We start from the raw sequence: 19,163 nt of genomic DNA, 5'->3' as shown, positions 1-19,163 counted from the left end.
TGTGGCAGATAATTTTATCAACCCTTTGGGGCTAGGAGGAAAAGAGAAGCATGGAGCCAAATTAGAGCATACTGGTTACTAACCCATGGCTAGACTTGAACAGCATCTGGCTGAGGAATGGATTGGGGAGGGAATGAGTCTGTTGCTCAGGACTCAACTGAGAGAGGGGATGCAGAAAAGGGTCAGAGGTCTACTTCTGAGGACTATGGCAACAGTTCTTAACCTGGGAGCTATGGACAGATTTTAGAGGGCTGATGAAATTATCTTCACTATCTCTATCTCTATCTTCACTAACCACTAACTGAATTTTAGCATTTCCTTCAGGTATTTAAAGACCTTCTGAGATGGGATCTCCAGGTATTACCAGACTGCCAAAGGGGTCTATGACACAGAGATTTAAGAAATCTTGTTCTCTTCAGTCTAGTCATGGGCCCTTATCTTTCTAGTTTGGGAAAACTTGCCAGAAAGTTTGCTGGCTTAAGTCTGCTGATAAGTCTGCGGACTTATCTTGGAGAAGCTGCCATCATGATCACGCAGCACGATAAGGCACTAGAGCTGGATTTTAATGGTTATTCCTTTCTTTTTTCCTGAATGGTTTGAAGTCTCCCTACTCAATAACTGTCCTACAAATCCTTTCTTTTATAAAATGATAGTACTTAGGACTTAGTACATCTGACCACTGTCAGAAACAGTTTGACATCTTGATCACCTCGTCATTCCATAGTGATACAAACGTGTAACTGAGATTACCTTTGCACAAGGACTGATTTTCATTTTTTCTCCCATACCTCAGAGGTGAATTATGACAGTTTTGTGTACGTGCCCAGGGTTCCAAAGCATGTAAGCACTGGAGCCTGGATTTAGACCAAAGTGGCCCCATTTTCCTAGCTCGCTTGTCTTCTAAAACCGTTTCTCTTTGTTTTCCATTGTATTACTTGATAAACTGTCACTCCCCTTCCAGTATCTATCTTTTTCTACCTATAACATAGCAACTATCCTAGTTCATGCTACTACCCATAGTAATTCTCACCCAGATTATTTTAATAGCCTACAAATGGATTTCGCTGATTTAATTGTTTCCCTTTTATCCAAATCTATTCTCTACTTAGCTACCAAAACAATCTTCCTAAAGCACCTGTCTGACCATGCTTTCTACCTCTTGTTATCATTGCCTGTAGAATAACTCTTTAGTTATTCTTTAATAACTCTTTAGCTTAAAAACCAAGGCTTATAATTCCGTTATTAGATGCCATCCCTTCACACATCCTACACTGGTGTCTTTCCTCAAGGCTCCACTCAGCTGCTACTTGTTCCAAGAAGCAAGCCTCTCCTCATCTCTTAAGTGACAAACCATTTCTTCCTCTTCACTTTGCCTTCTGATGACTTATTTAGGTTTATATTATGCGCTTTCAGGACACTGAAGGTATGTGAGCTTCTTAAGGGCAAGACTCACATCATCTACAAAATATGTAAATAATGAACACTTAGTGAGTTAAGTTGACTCTTGAGTCCTATGAAAAGCAAATATAAAATGGAGATTCATTCAAAGGAATGAAACATTTTTCAGAATAAAAAATCCTGAAAAGCACAATGAATTTTTTTACTTAGCATTTTACCTGGCCATAGAAGTTGGGCAGAAGATGGAGATTGGAGTGGATGGCATTTCAAGCGGAAACAACAATGTAAAGACAAGCAAACTTGGGGTGTAACAGGGGAGCAATGAGGAAGAGCTAGAGATGACGTTTGAAAGGGAGGTGGTGGCCAGAGAAGGAAGGGCCTTAAGAAGCAGGCTCAGGTGCTTAACTTATCATGACAGGCAATGCGGAGTTACAGAAGGTTAGATAGACTTCAAAGTGAAGTACAATATAGGCCACTCTTAGAGTCAGGAGACTAAGAACTTAATAGCTGTGTGATCATGTGAGAGCCGCTCAAATTTTAGACTTTTTTTTTTTTTTTTTTTTTACAGGATTGTAATTTTCTCATCTGTAAAGTGAGCAAACCTGGAAAAATGTAGCATCGATTTCCTAAGAAAGATTCTTAAGTAATCCTTAGAGTGTTATGGAAATTATGAATTATTTTTATTATTCTTTTTAATTTAAATAAGTCATTATTTTGGAAGGAGGACCTGAGATTTCATAGGTGAGCAGCCTTCCTCGATCTTGATCAATACAAAATGGGCAATGGTTCTAAAATTTCCAGGCTTTGAGAATTGTTGTAAGGTTAAGTATTATCAGTATTACATGATCAGTATACAACAGAGCTGTCATACCTAGAACCTGGACTGCCATGCTTGGAGCTTGGAACAGTTGAGATTCAAATTATGTCTCAGATAGTCACTCCCTGAACCTCAGGCTCTTCATTTGAAAATGGGATTCATAATATTCACACTTATCTCTAAGGGTTGTCTCAACTATCACATGAAAGAATGATGTTAGGAAAGTAATATGCAATCCTTAAAACACTAGATCAGTGTTAGCTATTATTATTACTATTGTTTTATTAGTTTGCAAGCCACATCTCTTTGGGGAATGAAAGACCCAAATCTAGATGTCAGAAACAGGTGGGACACACCGGCCCTGTTCAAGGTACTTCAGGGAACTTTAAGGAGCACAAGGTAGAGGTATTAAAATTGTCCAACCTACAATAAGAGACTGAGGCAGAGCTCTGAGCCAATGAGGATTCATGGTTCCCTCTAATGAAGTGAATTTCACATCTTCCTCATGATCTGAGATGCCTTCTTCTTCCAGAGTCTTGTATTTATAAAGTTTGATACCAAAATATGCAAATGAGATATGGTAAAATACAGAATGTCATTGCTAGTCCTTGCTCTTAAGGGCCAAAAAACGACATGGCAGGGGAGTCAAAGCATGGGGCATTACTCTGATTCAACGATCATAAGATGGTTACTTGTTAGACAAGACAGAGTGGTCCAGAAGTACAAAAATGAAGTGGAGGATTTCCCATGGAGTTGAATCATCTCTATAATATTAGGCTTGGGTACCAAACAAGGAAAAACAAGCTGAAGGGCCTCTAGTTAGTTTCCCATGGATACACACACATAAACTTACAATCTGTAGCTCCAGCTCTGCAACTTACTAAATAGAACATATAATCATTATTCCTACAGAATCACATCATAATGATTAATACTGATTGGGATACAGTAGGAACCCAAGTGTATTATTTCTCACAAAAGAACTCTAAGAAATAAAAAGGACCCTAGAAATCAGTATTGAGAGCTACCTGCATGCCATTAGATAAATCACTGTAAGACTGAAGTGTAGGAATATTCAATATTTGCCTTTAAAGTCGTTGACTAGGAAGACAACCAGCCCAAATGATGGGGGTCTTATACAGGTGTTTGTCAGATCTCTACTTCCTGTTCTAGAGGCTCAATATTTTAAAAATATTTCTTGTGTCCACTTGGGCTCCTTCTAAAAACTAAGCCCCAGTGCAGATCATTTCTGTCCAATAATATGCCTAGTCAAGTTGAGTTAAAGGGAGAGAACAGATAAATTTTAGTCTAGAAATTGATTCTTTGATGACTTTCCAACTAGCTCAGTTATAGGACTATGACCAAGAAGCTCTTAGCTAGAAACCAATGTTATTGTGTTCCAGAATTTGGTTTTGAAAAATTATTTCAATTTTGACTAGAAGCTGATGATCATAGAACTTTGGATCATCAATTTAGAGCTGGAAAAGAACTGAGAAAATTCAGAAGAAGGTATAGATAAGCAGAACAGTTTGGAAAGTTAGTTGGATTTATTATGTTTTTTAAAAACAAAAAATTAGTATGGATCAATAGTTTCGTATATAATATTTTTGGGTTTTACTTTGTAAATTGGAAATATTCACTTTGAGGTGATTGATAAGTTAAAAATAAAAAATAAAATAAGGCATATTCAAAAAATAAACACCTTAGAAAAGCTCTCAAGCAGGGATTCTTAGTTTGATGTCCATGGACCCACCAGGGTAATATGTGTAGATTTCAGTGTCTGTGAATCTAGATGAGAAACATCACATTTTAAAAATATAGTGCGTTTTTTTGGGTAATCTTATGTATTTTATTGTATGCATTCAAAATGACTATCCTGAGAAGGAATTAGACTTTCCCAGACTATCAAAGGGATTAAGATCCACAAAAAGGTTAAAAATCCCTGCTTCCTAATTAATGCAGTATAATGCACCATTTTGGAGACAGAGGATTTGAGTTCACATCTCCATTCTGCCACTTACTATGTGTGTCACCTTGGACAAGTAGCAATCTCCCTGGACATCATTTTCTCTTCCGTAAAACAATGGGGAAGGACTAGATGTCCTTCTGCCTATAAAACTGATTCTTCATTTTTGCACAAGGGAAATGGGATACAGACAAGTTAAGCATGGAGAGGATCACACAGAGAGTAAGTCTCAAAGTCAGAATTTAAATTCAGGGTCTTTTATTCTAAAACCAACACTCTTTCCATACCTGGAAACTTCCAGAGCTAATTAAAGATCTCTCAAATAATGTTTTTAAGAATTGAGCTGTGGCTATCAATGTTATATAGCTTTGATAAGAAGTTTCAGTTCAAGAAAAGTTGCATTGAATCAGGAAACAATACACATTCCCCCCCCCTCCCCCCCAAGCTGATTTTGAATCAGGAATCCTGGTTCTGCTAACTTATATTGTCATAACCTTAAACAAGGTACTTAACTTCTGCCTCAGTTTCCCCATTTGTAAAATGAAGGAGTGGGACCAAATGACTGCTAAGATCCTTCCTGAACTTAATATTCCTTTAAGTTATGACTTGATTCTCAGCTTTTCCATTTTCCTTATCACTCAGGTTTAAAACTTGGCTATTATTTTTGGTTGCCTTTCCTTCCTTATCTCCACCCCACAGCTAATCCATTCCCAAGTACTATAGCTCTTATGCCTCTCCCCACTTTTATCTTAAACATTTTATTTATTAAAAATGTAATATTGCAATCAATATGGCTCATTTGAAGTGCTTAGTGAGTAAGAATTCAAATGCATAAAATAGCATGATTTCCTCACTCATGGGGTTTTTTAGGAGAAAGCTTTGTCTAGTCATTCTTATTCACTTTTCCTCTTATATGGTTATAGCTCGACTTCTTTATTGTGCTGCCTTTTTTTTGTTTTGAATTATTTCATCAATTTATTTCTACATTTTGTTATAAACTTCATGTTTATTGACTATTTCATTAAATTGACATTCCTTTTAAAATTTTTATTTTATTTTTCATTATTTTATTACTTATTATTTTATATTATTACATTATCATGTAATCAATATTATATTATATATAATAAATATCATTAATTTATTATGTATAATGTATATTATATTATTCTTTTAATTTGTCTATTTTATTATTGGAAATTGAGACTTTCCAGTTTTTTTTTTTTTTCAGTGACATAAAATGCTACTATGTAAATCTTTAACAATTCAATTTTGTTTCTTTTTAATTAACACTTTCAGGGTATATTCCCAACAACAGAATTGTCAAAGTCATTTTTGATATGTTTAATATGACTGTACACATATAATCTATATCAGGCTGCTTGCTATCTTGGGGAATTGGAAGGGAGGAGCAAAAATTGGAGGGAGCTCCAAATTTTTTTTTAATTTGTTGTTTTAAAAGATTTAAAACAATCTTTACATGTAATTGGAAAAAATAAGACACTATTAAGCAAAGTCATTTTCCATTTGACCTACATGCCTCCCATCTCTTCCTCTTCTAATTCTTTCTACATTCCTATTGCCTGAGAAATCTTTTAAAGCACATTTCTGATTGCATCACTTTTTTTTGTCATAAACCCTCAGTGGCTCCCCAATAAACTCTAAACTTCTTAATGCATCACTCAGTTATATAATGTTAACATTCCTTTTAGGTCTTATCTCACACTAATCCCTGACATTTGATCTGTCCCCCAACCAAACTGGATTACTTAACATTCTTCCAACCTGCCTCATCTTTTTCTACCTGTGTCTTTTGTTCCCATTGTCCCCTTGTCCTGCAATGCACTCTCCCCATCAATCAGCCTGTTGAAATCCTGAACCTTTCAAGGCCCTGTCCAGATGCTGACTTCCCTAAGAGTCTTCTTTTCCTCTGGCCAGAAATAACTCATTTCTCTTCAGATTTCTCATAGAAATTTACAGCTCTTTCACATTCATCTTATTCAAATAATATTATAATTGTGTTTATGTCTTATCTTTTAGATAAGCAAAGACCAAAAGCAAGACTGCCTAGTCATCTTGCTAAGTGTCTTATATATAGAAAGTCCTTAGTAAATATTTTTTTGAAGTGAATCCAATTGAAAGCAGGCTTCTGAAATTTGGGAGTGTGGCCAATACACAGGATGGGAATCTTTTTGCTGCTTAAGTTGGGAGGCAATGTGGCATAATAGGGAATAGAGAACTGGTCTTGGAACCAAGAAACTGTATTCTTGGAACCAAGAAACTCTATATTCAATTTCTGTCTCTAAAACATATTGCCCTTGGTGAGCCAATTAACCTGCTCAGTGCTGTAAGCCCAACTTCTTAAACTGTAGTTTGTCACCCCATATTAGGTCTCATAACTGAAGTGAGAGTTGTGAAATTATGATTTAGTAATAGTAAATGCTTGATTTGTATATCTATTTTATATACCTAGTCATGTAAAAATTTCTTGAGTGAAAAGGGGTCATGAATAGAATTAATTTAAGAAATCCTGGTCTAAACAATTTCTTAAGTGAAGACATTGTGGAGAAGTTATTGATCTGCGGTGGTGAATTAGTTCTCTCTCCCAAGACAATAACAGATCTAGTTTCTATCCCTCCAATTTGGAGGTAGGGGATACAAACAGAGTAATAATGGGAGACACTAGAATTCTAAGAAAAATGTGTCCAGTGCTCTAACCGAAACCTTTCTAATAAGGTGACATCTTGTTCTCCACTAGTATCAGCTTTTGAGAACATTAAGGTACCTCTATACCTTGTTGGGGTATTGGAATAGGATTTTAATAATGAAAGGTAGGACTTTGGTGGAGGTGATTAAGAAAAGATTAAAAGCCCACAATGCATTGGCTGGTTTTCTTTTCTTTTTTCTTTTTTTTTTTTTCATATTATTTTTATGAGCTTGGGGTATTCACACATCAATATACTTGATAATATCATGGAAACCAAAGAGGCAGGTTTTCTACAGGTGATTTTCTTTAATAGACCACATCTTTATGGTCATTCAGGTGGCTAAACATTATTGATAACATAAGATCTGACTGGGCTTTTCCACTTATTGATTTTGAGAAAAGCATTTGAAGCAGTCTAGCCAAAAGGAATCTCGAAAGGTTTCCACTGTGCAGGGCAGATCTCCCATGTGTAAATCCCAAACTGTAAGACTATGTAGTTTAACCTGTAAATTAATTCACTTGTTTGCTTTTTTTTTTTTTTTTTTTTTTTTTTTTTTTTTGAGATTTTGAGGAAAAAGAAAGAACACAGGGCTACACTAAAATTACAAGGAAAGGTATTAAGCAGAGATCAAATTTACTGAGATGAGAAACCTAAATATAATGCACTTAGTCCTTTACATATGGTACTAACAGAGCATGTCCCAAAAGTTTTGGTATAGTTTTAAAGCTTAATAACTTCAGAAATATAGATGCTACATATTCACAAAAACAATGTTTGAAAGACTAATTATTTAAATTTTAAAAATAACAATTTTTAAATTAAATCCAACATAACCACCATATTTTGCTCTGAAGGATTTTAGCTGATTTTCCAACTTTGTAAAAATTCTCAGCTGCTCTTCAGTGACCAAAAGGACTGCATTTGCAATACTAGCTTCAAGATCATCCAAAGAATGAGGTTTTCACTGACACATGACAGTTCGGGTGGAGTTTATGAACTTCTTTTCAGAAAAACACTTTTAAATGAATAAAGTGCAATACATAGGGTTCCAAAAGAAGTCAATTATAATTATCAAAACATTATTTTTAAAAGTTTCCCAGGTACCTGGGTATGAACTTCTGCTCTAGTTCTTGATATTGTGTGGGCATAAGAGAGAAGCAGGCAAAGTACCAAGAGAGAACATGGGGAAGGAGAGATCACTTCAAGCTGGATGAGTTAGGGAAACTTAATAGAGAAATAGACACCTGAGCTGGGCCTTTAAGGAAAAGAAATGTCTGAAAATGGAAATTTGGAGGGACTGTGTTCTAGACACGGAAGGTGATTTATGAGAATGAGCACAAAAGCAAGAAAGCATATGCTGAGATGAGAAAATTAGTTCATTTTCATTGAAACATTAAATATGAAGGGACCACTAAAGTTATGCTAGAAAGGTGAGTTGGAATTGGGTTGTGAAGCACTTTAAACACTAGTCTAAGGAATGGGTGATTTTTTTTTTTTCCTACAGGCAATGAAGACCCAATGAGGGATTTTGAGCAGGGCAGTGAAATAGTTGGACCTGGGTATTAAGAAAATTATATTGATAGCAATGTGAAGTGCTGATTAAATAGGGAAGAGATTCGAGGAAGGAAGATTCTGTAAATCTCTTGTGATTCCTTTGCTTAAGATAATAAGAGCCTGAACCAGAATAGGGAAAAGGGGATTGGAAAAGAAAGCATGGATATGAAATATTGTAGCTGTAGAATTGACAGTACTGTAATATTTGGTCCCTATTTGGAAATTGGTGGGAAGAACCAAAGATTAATTTTGGATTTTATACCAAGTGATTGGAAGATTTTGCTATCCATAGAAATAGAAAGGGAAATTGAGATAAAGGCAGCTTTAGTGAGAGGGGAGACTGTAGGGAAGATTTTGATGAGTTTAACTCTAGATATATTTTGGCAATCGTAAGATTATGGATTTAGAACGAGAAGGGACCTTCTTAGAAGCTATACAGGCTAACTCCTTTATTTTCTAGATAAAAACATTGAGGAACAAAGAGGTTGGGTCTTCATCTAGGATCATATATCTAGTAAGTCTCTGAAGCAGGATTTGAACCCAGCTTTTTACCCCCCACATGATTTCCAACAAGTATTTGGAGATGTAGACAGCAACTGGAAGGAAGGGTGGAAATCTGGAAATCATCTACAGAAGGATAATGATTAAAGCCATGAGTGTGCACAGTATGATCAAGGAAAAGAGTATGGAGAAAGAGGAGCAGATTGAGTGAAAAGTATTGAGAGAATTTCAACTTAGAAAGTGGGAGGAGGGAGATGAAACAATAAGGAGTGATCTAGACAGGAGAACCAAGAAAGAAGAGATGCACATGACAGGCACCTAATAAATGATTATTGATTGATTGTTGATGGAACCAAGAAGACCATGTGGTATATGATTTCAAATCCCCATACCCCAGCCACAGCTATGAGATGTTTCAGAAGAGTGATGTGAAAACTGAGGCTGAGGAATGACTTTCTAGCACATGAGTGCTAGGACAAGGGGTAGAAGGTGGTCTTTATGCAAATGCCAGATTTTAGGATCAAAATTCTAAAGTTAAGGAAATATTGGAACATAGACCTCAGAAACTAGAGAGGGATTGGGTATAACAAGAGCACTTTTAGATAGAGGGAGAAACGGAAGAACAGGAGATCATGATCTGAAAGAGGCAAATTCAGAAATTATCTTGGAGATAATTAAGATTAAGGGGATGGCGAAGAAATTTTTTTAAAAGAGGAAAAAACAAAGACGGCTGCCTTAAGGAATGCATACTTATATACATACATAATATACATATATATATGTATGTTTATACACATATACATGAATAGCAATATCAGGAAAAAGAGTCTGTGACAAAGACATTTTTTGGGAACATCCACAGTTATCACCCCTCTATCCCAACCTACATCTCCACTCCTTCAATCAGTATCCAAGTTCTGCTGAGTGTTTCTACTACATTGCTCAAAGCTTTCTCCCAATTTTCATTTCATCTTAGACTAGGTTGTTACAAACGATTACTTGGATTTATTCTAACAGATCTCTAACTGGAATTGCTTCTTTATACTACGAAGTTTTTAGATTATGAGGGAAAGAGATGTTTAATTTCTTTTTCCAGAGTTTCCATTCATGTCAGAAGTAGAAAGCAGGTGAATAATGTTGACAAACTGACTAGTTCCTCAGCTCCTATATCTGATGACAAGTCAAATGGTGGACTAGATGAACTCTATTATTAAAATTTTCACATTTAATTAGCTAGGAAGACAAATACTAAGAGGTCTTATCCAGAAATAGAAAATGCAGCGAATAACTGGCTAAATTGCGGTTTTGTGCCACTATTTGAAGATTATTATTTTTTCTTTATTTTGTAGCCCACTTGCACAAAAACTGATTGGAACTGAGTCAGTTGGGTGTGTGGTGCCTTTAAAGATATGCTATCTATCATTTTTACCTTATGTAGACAACACTAATTGAAACTCAGGAGTGGCTTTTCTGAGATGCATCAGAAAATCTATGAGTCAGTATTTTGGGTCTTTTTAATGATCTGCTTTGGGATAGATATTCATCTAGTGAGGATGTCTATTCATCTGTTTCTTGTTTTAAGAAACAAACTGCCTTGATGTTTTATGGGGGATATTTTTAAAGGTTCTAGCTTCTATAAGCCCAAGGGAATTATCTAGTGAAAATGGAGACAGTTGCTGAAAGGTGTTCATTTTATCACAGCCATGACTAAGTGGCTAATAGGATGGGCCAGACTAGGGATAATTGACATGTACCCCAGGGTTGGGTGGAGCCAGGATATCACGACTGGGGAATACGGCCAGAGGCTTATTTTCAGTCCAATGAGGGGAACTGGTTAAGGAAAATGACAGTTGGAATGCAGACATTTGTCAAAACCCAAAGGCAGTCAAAGATCTCCTATCTTCTATGTGTACAAGGTGTGAGGTAGTAATTGGCAGAGGATCAAAAGGAAGGCAATTGCAGAAAGTGGGACGATTTTATAGCAGCTATCAGAGATTCAGTAGTAGCCATAGTGGGTACATAGCATGAAATCCAATTCCTGGGGAAAGGCTGCAATGTAAGGTAGAGAACTCCATCACTGGGATATAAGGCAAGGAACAAAGTCATTATTTATCAGTCCTTTGGATGTATTGCGCTAATAATAGACATACGACTTACATAACATATGGTCTGTATCTTCTTACAAATTACAATAGAGGAGATGGTTCATAAATGGCTAACTATAATGCAAAATAATCTACAATACAGACATTACAGAAGCACAAAATAAAACTTTTTTTTTTCTCCCTGTCCTATTCAAGAGAAGAAAAAGACTAATATTTGGAGGCTCTATATCTGGTAGTAGTAGTAGTATCTCTAAGTACTCAGGGAGTAGCATATGTACTTTGGTGAAATAAAGGAAGATAAAGGCTGAAAAAATGACTTGGCCATGTTGATCTGGAGATCATTGTTGACTTTTTGACAAAGTAGTTTCAGTAAAATGGTGCAGGTATAAGTTATTCTGTAAGGATAAAAGAAGATGGATGGTAAAGAAATAGAAGATTCAGTGTAATTAAGTTTTTTCAAGAGTATGGCTGAGAAAGGCAGCTAGATGGTACAATGGATAGAGCACCTGCCCTGGAGTCAGGAAAACCTGAATTTGAATGTTATTTCTTAACTTAAAAGCAGTTGGACCCTGGGCAAATCACTTAACTCTGATTGCTTTGCTAAAAAGAAGGAAGAGGAGGAGGAAGAGGAAGAGGAGGAGGAGGAGGAAAAAAAAAAGCCAGTTTGGCTGTAAAGAGGAAGAAAGATAGGAAGAAAGCTGGATGGGATATAATCAAGCTTGTTCTTTTCTAGAGGTTGGGTCTTGGCTATATTTATAGGTCAATGTAGCCAGGAAGCAAAATGGAAAAGATTGAAGAAGTCGGAAGGAATAATTGCTGAAGTGAGTTCTTAAAGAAAGAAGAAGATCCAGCACAGAGATAAATCTTAGAAAAGAATACAGGGACCTCTTCCACCATGCCTGGAGGGCATGGAGGAATATGCAATGATGCTAAAAAGTTTTAAGAATGGACAAAGGAACTGCTAACATATGGTCTCATTCTCAATAAAGTGGGACACTAGTTATCTCATTACTGTGAAGTGTGAGAGTAGCATTTTTTAAAATCAAAATCTGAGTAGAAGCTTCAATAAGAATAATTCAGTGCTGAACTAAGAAGCTACTATTATTTTCTACTAATAATAAGCTAACTACTTCCTATTTTCCCTTTATAGAACCAGGCCCCAAATCCCTGGAGGTGGGCCTCCAGAATAGGGGTGAAATACATCAAACTGTCAGGATTAGAAGACTTCCAGGTGATTGTTCCCCATAGAGGATGCTTGCAGGTGCATTACTGAGTTGGATGCATTATTAGATTATTAGATAAAAAAATTAAATAATTAGATTTTTAAAAATCCAGGTGTGCTTACATTTTGAGGCTACTGCTTTATCTGTGTGGGAAGTATTCATATTTAGTGATGTCAGGTATTTGTGGTAACCAGCCTTTGAGGATCAAGTTAGTCAAAAAGCATTCATTAAAAGCCTACTATGTGCCAAGCATTTTGAGTGCTGGGGATAGAAAGAAAGGTAAAAATAGTACCTCCTTCAAGAAGCTTACCTTTTAACTAGGAAAAACAACCTCTAAATAACTAAATATATTTATATGTATACACATATACACAAATATATGTATAATATTAATATATACACGTATAAATATGTTTATGGGTTTATATGTATGTATTGACAGACATACACTCAGAGAAATTAGATAGATGGAAGGTAACCTGAGAGGTAAAGGCACTAGCAGTTGTGAGGTTGGGGGACCAGGAACAGCCTGGTGTAGAAGATGGATTTTTCAGATGAATTCTGAAGCAAGCCAAGGAAGCTAAGAAAGTACTAAGTAATTAGGTCCCAGGTAGTGTGCAGAAAATAAAAATAAAACTAATAAGAATGAGAAAACTCCCTACTCCACTTCTTTTCTCATTCTCTCTTCTGCCAATCTTCTTTGTCCTCTTCCAGTGATCCAGAAAGTTGTATTTGACACTGTACAGATTCAAACTTCAGTCTCTCTAGGAGAAATCATATGATAATAGTGCTTCTGCTTCTCAAAATGTAGTCTAGGGAACCCTGGGTCTCCTGGAAACAGGGAGTACTACTCTTTTCATAATAATACTACAGTTTTAACATTTTTACAATAGTAAATATCTGTCTACCCATCCATAACCTACATAAATACATGCTCTTGGGGGAATCCTCAATCATTTTTCATTTTGAAAATCAAAAAGCTTGATAATTCTATTCTAGTTGATAGAATATTAGCTTTGGAATCATAAAGACCTGATTCCAAATAATACCTCAGATCCTAGCTTTTTGATCCTGCCTAAATTATTTGAGCTCTCATGCCCTCAGTTCCTCATCTGTCAAATGAGGGAGGTTGGAATAAATGGCCTCTAAAGACTCTTGCCAATCTTGAAGATCAAAGACAACTTGAAATCATTAATCGTAAATGTCTCTCTGAAATGAGGAGATTGAGTATATGACTTTGAAGATCTCTTCTAATTTTAAATCCCATGGTTTCTATCTCCTGAATAGCTGAAAAAATGAGGCTGTAGCAACTGTGCCCAATTCCGGGCTTCTCTTGGATTTTCCAAAGAAAGTGATTGTTTGAAGTTTAACTTCAAAAACCATTTAACTAAGTACCTACTCTGAAGATCGAACTCTTATTAATTAGGCAGATAAAAAGATGAAATAAAAACATAATCCTAACCCTTCTCCCCCTATTCTCCCCACCAGCAACTAGAGTCAAGTTACTGAATCTCTCTGAACCTCAGTTTCTAAATCTGTAAAATGGAGATAACAATGCCATCACCCCCTATTCCACAAGGATGCTGTGAGGGGAAAGTTGTGATTTGTTGTTTTCTTCATATGAATTCTTATAATCATTTCTGCTGGTCTCCCCCTTGTTCCTTCTAGACTTTTTCCAAGACTGGTCCTGGTTCATGGTTAATTCTGCTTTTTAAGAGACAAAATATGGGATTTAAAAGGGATAGGTAGGGGCAGCTAGGTGGCGCAGTGGACAGAGCACCAGCCCTGAATTCAGGAGGACCCGAGTTCAAATGTGATCTCAGACACTTAACACTTCCTAGCTGTGTGCCCCTGGGCAAGTCACTTAACCCCAGCCTCAGGAAAAAAAAAAAAAAAGGAGAGAGAGATAAGTAGATGTTTCAGTGGACAGAGCATGGGGCCTGGACTTAGGAAGACCTTACTTCCCATGTGATCTCAGACACTTAACTAGCTATGTGCTCCTGTTTGCTTCAGTTCCCTCATCTATAAAATGAGCTGGAGAAGGAAATGGCAAGCTACTCCAGTACATTTGACAAGAAAATCCCAAATGGGGTCAGAAGAATCAGATGCCATAGAAAAAAAAAAGATTGAACAGCAACAAACTATATTCCTTTGGCATTCAAAATCTTTAAACGTCTCTTTTCTTTTCAAAAAGAGCCAACCTTCCTAAAATGAGGGTGACTGAGGATTAAGCCTCAGGATGTGGAAAAACTTCCTCCATCAGCCTTCCCATAAGAATTAGATCCACTAGCCCCATACTCTTTAACTTTGGGATCCTCCCAGAACCGGGAAAAGAACTCATCGCAGGGGAGTGGAAATTGAAATGTAGTAATATGCCAAGTTAAAAAGCTTGAAAACTGCACGAAGACTTTCACTTTATATATGGTATACGCGAATGATGTAAGCAGATACATTGTTCCAGGTCGGCGGGATCAGATACACTTGTCTAGGTGAGTATGGCCAAGCATTGCCTGACTTATTCAGTATCTAGCGAACGATTTGCGCCCTAGTCACCCATTCCATTTGGCCCTCCCATCAGCTCCAGAAGTTCGATTTCTCTTCTCCCAACTCCCCCTTCGCCTCCACTCCCAGCTCCACGGCTCAGGCTCCATCCAGGCAAGGTAGCTGAGCTACATTCCCCCGGCTAGGAAGGGAAACTGCCTTTCACGTGGGGTTAAAAGGAGCAGCTGCATTCCTGATTTTTTTTTTTTTTTTAAATTAACAATATTCCCAAGCCTGTCATGGGGATGGAGGGGCGGCGAGAAGGAGCCAGAAAAATCCCACTGGCAATTTGTTTTGCTTGACTCCACACATTTGTTTACAGGGGTTTGGTTAATTCTGTTTTTTGTTTTTTTTTTTTTTTTTTTTTTTTCCATGGGAAAGAAGGAGGAGGGAGAGAATATAAATTTTTTGTTGTCAAAATTTGTTTTTTAAACTCATTTTTTTTTCTCAATAAATGTAATTTTAAACCAGCTGATATTACATGGAGAAACTAACCGAGTGCTCAGGGTCAGGACCTTGGAGATGCTCCTTTCCTCAGGAGCCTGCCTTTCGCCTGGGATTTTGTGGCTTTCCCTGAAAGAGGCGAGTTCGGAGTTCCCTCTCGACATTTTTAGGAAAGAAAGTACAGGGAGTAGCTGGAGGAAGCTCCGAGTGAACCACACGGAGTCCCGACAGAAAGTAACCCATGCTAGAAGCTCCGACCCCCCAACGCTCTTCCTGCTCCCCCTCCCCCGCGCCAGCGCCCCCCTGTCCCCCGTGGCGCGGGGGAGGACTGGGCTGGAAGTCCCCGAGGCTGCGGCCGCTCTCAGCCTACCTTGGTAGCGCCGGCAGTGGAACGGGCGGCGGGCTCGGCCGATCGTCTCCCATGGCTCCGCGTGCCTCCGGCGTGCGAATGGAACAAATGCGGGGCTGCCCGGTTTAGCCCCGGAGTTTGCCTGACCTCTGGATGAGCCGCTGGAGTCAGTGTCATTGGGTATTAAGGGATCATGTGACTGCAGATGAAAATAAAATCCTTCAAAGTTTGCATTTAATACTTCCGAGAATCTGTAACCCTTTACCTGCGTGGAGCCGGCCGCCGAGGAGCCTGCCAAGGCAGAGCCACTTTCTAGGCGGCCTTGGAGGGGGGAGGGCGGGGGAAGGGGAAGAAAGAAGTCATTGAGCCCGAAGCTGGGGGTCCCTCGAGTGCTCCAGGAAGAATGCCACGGAGCTGGCAGAGCTGGTACCTGCAGCTCTTTTAAGAAAGCGCACCGAGCCGGGGCGGGCAGGGCTGGCGCAGGGCGGAAATCTCTGACTCCCGGCGTGGTCCCCCGAGCCCCGCGAGCTGGCCCGTGGCCCCCCCTCGGAGCGAGAGAGCTCGGGGCTGCTCCTGGGACAGTCACACCTGCGCGGCTCCTCCCGGGACCCCGGAGGGGGGGAAGGGAGGGGGGAAGGGGGCCCGCCTTGTTCCTTCCCTTTCGGAGAGATAAGGGAGAGCGGCCGCTCAGGTTGGCTTTCCTAGCGAAGGGATACAGGGTACCGAGCACACGGGACGGGTACCGAGCACACGGGACGGGTACCGAGAGGCTTAGAATGAGAGAGTTGGCGCGGCCCTGCACCTTCTGCTGCGGAGAAGTTAACAGGGACTAAACTTCAGGGAAACCTGGGTCCAAGCCAGCTTCACACACGTTCCTAGAATCCAGAGCTGCGCCCTCTCCTTCTCCCTCTCCCTCTTCCTCTCCCTCTCCCTCTCCCTCTCCCTTCTCTCCCCCTTCACTCTCCTTTTCCCTTTCCCTCTCCCTCTCCTTATTCCCCCTATTTCTCCCCCTCTCCCTTCCCCCCTCTCTCTCCTCCTATCTCTTCCTCTGTCTGTCTGTCCTTTTCTCTCCTTCCCTCCCCTCTCTCTCCCTCCCCTCTCTCTCCCCCTCTTTCTTTCCCTGTCCCTCCCTTTCCCTCTTCCTCTCCTCTCTCTCTTATCTCTCTCCTCTCTTTGTCTCTGTTTGTCTCTATCTCTCTGTTGCTGTCTGTCTCTGTTGGTCTCTCTGCCTCTCTCAGTGTCTTTCTTTACTTCTGTCTTTGTCTCTGTTTCTTTCTGTGTTTGTCCGTCTCTCTCTACTTCTGTCTCTCTTCCTCCCCCCCTCCCCCCGCCCACCTGGCCCCCTCTTTCTTCCCGTCTCTGCCTCTGCCTTTTTGTCTGACTCTCTCTTTCTGCCTGCCACACTACTTCTCCCCCTTCTCCCATTTACAGGTGAGGAAACTGAGGTCTAGGTGATATGCCTAAGGTCATATTGGTAGTGGGTGTAAGAGGCTGAATTTGCAGCCAGGTCCTCTTGACTTCCTGAGGCAGCTCTTTCCCCAAAGAACTTTGCCTTACTTAGCCTTCTTTCTTTCTTCGTAGCATTTAACTTTCAAAGGCTTTGAGCAGGTAAAATAATGTACTTCATAAAATTAATTAAAATATTTGTAAATATAAAATTAAGAACTTTTCAAATCTTAAAACGCCAGATAGATGACAGTTATTGCCATTTTAGGACTGTGGGCTCTTAGACACACAAACCTTTTCTCATGGCCACTGAGAAGCAAGTCATTGGTCTTTTTGTTGGGAACTTCTGCAAATGGGATTAAATTGCTGATAGTCCCCTCTGGCCCCAGAGACATGGATTATGTCAAAATCCTAATTATGGTGAGGTTGAATCGGGACGGGGAGAGTGGGAGGAACATTGCCTTGACTTTTAAAACTTTTTACTCAAATTCAGTAAACTCAACTGACTGGGAGGAAAAAGACCTCCCTGACAAAGTGTGTTGGACAATAGCGCCACCTAGCGTCCGTGTCCTCCATATTCACTTCAGGAAGGGACCAAGGACAGGCATTTAGCTGCTTCTAAGAAAATGTTAATTAAAGATGGAAATAGCCTGTTCCTGGGATTTGCAGATTTAGGGCTGGGAAGGATTTTTAGGAGTCATCTATAGTCTTAACCTCTAATTTTATAGATGAGTATCCTGAGATCCAGAGAGGTTAAATACCTTGATAACAAATGGAGTTGAACCCAGATCCTAGCCCAGCTTCTTAAACACAATTTCACAATCCCATATGGGGTCTTTGAACAGAATTTGGCAATCGTGAAATTATGATTTATTGTCAGTAAAATCTTGAATCGTATACCCATATCCAGGATCCTGTCAAACAGTTTTTGGCCAAAAGGGGTCCCAAATGGAAGAAATTTAAGAAGCCCTGCTCTAGAGATCTAGTACTTCCCCTCCTACTTTAGTGTCCTTTTTAATATCCCTGTCAGTGTTAGTGATGTTGTTTTTGTTTTTGATTTTTTTCCCCGAAGTCCATCTTTGAACTTTTTTTTTTTTTTTTTTTTTTTTTTTGGCTGGGCCAATTGGGGTTAAGTGACTTGCCCCAGGTCACACAGCTAAGAAGTGTTAAGTGTCTCAGACCACATTTGAACTCAGATCCTCCTGACTTCAGGACTGAACATTCCATCTAAGCCATGTTTTGAGATGTAAATCTCTGAGTAACTTTAAAATGATAAACTTTAGAGGAAATTTTGGAAATGTAATGATGTTATGTTTTTAATGGTCTCATTTGATTAGAACCTGTTTCAGCAAATCAGCCCTCAATGAACTTTGAATTCTATAATGAGATGGGCAACTTTTAAAATATTCATTCCTATTCATTTACTTGGGAACATTTAACTACAAATCATAGGTTAAGCTAGACGAGATCAATTCCTATGATCTATTAGCCATTTCAATCCAATATGTTATTTGGTAGTTATTTGGACTTAGAATAAATAAGACATAAACTGGACAGAATTCCATTTGGTTTAAAATTTTACTTTCAGCCATTTCAACCCAACTTATTATTTGGTACTATATCTGAGCTAAGAATAAATAAGATATAAGCTGGCTAAAGTTCCAGTTGGTTTAAAATTCTACCTATAGGGTATTTCTGATCTATCAGCTATTTCAACCCAAATTATTATTTGGGCTAAGAATAAATAAGATATAAGCTGGCTATAATTCCAGTTGGTTTAAAATTCTGCTTATAGGGTATTTCTGATCTATTAGCCATTTCAAATTAAAGCATTCTTTGGTACTGTATTTGGGCTAAGAGTAAATAAGACATAAATGGAACATAATTCCGGTTGGTTTAAGATTCTGCCTTATAAGGTATTTCTGAGTTATAGTTAAGCCAAATTGCATTTTAATTTAACCTCTATTCTAGCAATCCACCTACTCACTAGTCTTTAAATACATGGGATGTGATCCTGTTCCTATGTCTTGATTTATATGCATCTCTACCCCTGGAATGCCCTGTTCTTATCTCAATCTCTTGCCCCAAGCCTGGAATGTCTTCCCTTTATC

The 19,163-nt window shown here is 38.6% G+C and overlaps 1 protein-coding gene across 2 annotated transcripts in view; it reads right to left on the bottom strand.

The window, feature by feature from the left end:
- The window catches only part of PGCKA1 (PDCD10 and GCKIII kinases associated 1), an 87,565-nt gene extending 71,066 nt beyond the window's left edge, over window positions 1-16,499 (bottom strand). The window contains exons 1-2 of one of the 2 annotated variants that reach the window (XM_074274731.1): window positions 16,409-16,499; window positions 15,628-15,805 (exon numbers count right to left, since the gene is read on the bottom strand). The gene's annotated coding sequence lies outside the window, so the exon portion shown is untranslated. Of the gene's footprint in view, window positions 1-15,627; window positions 15,806-16,036; window positions 16,306-16,408 lie in introns of those variants that run through there. The other variant, XM_074274733.1, reaches the window with a different exon arrangement.
- Window positions 16,500-19,163: the final 2,664 nt, after the last annotated feature.

The sequence above is a fragment of the Sminthopsis crassicaudata genome, chromosome 6 (assembly GCF_048593235.1).
Source record: "Sminthopsis crassicaudata isolate SCR6 chromosome 6, ASM4859323v1, whole genome shotgun sequence".
In the NCBI taxonomy this organism is placed as follows: domain Eukaryota; kingdom Metazoa; phylum Chordata; class Mammalia; order Dasyuromorphia; family Dasyuridae; genus Sminthopsis; species Sminthopsis crassicaudata.
This window is presented reverse-complemented; position numbering and strand designations above follow the sequence as displayed.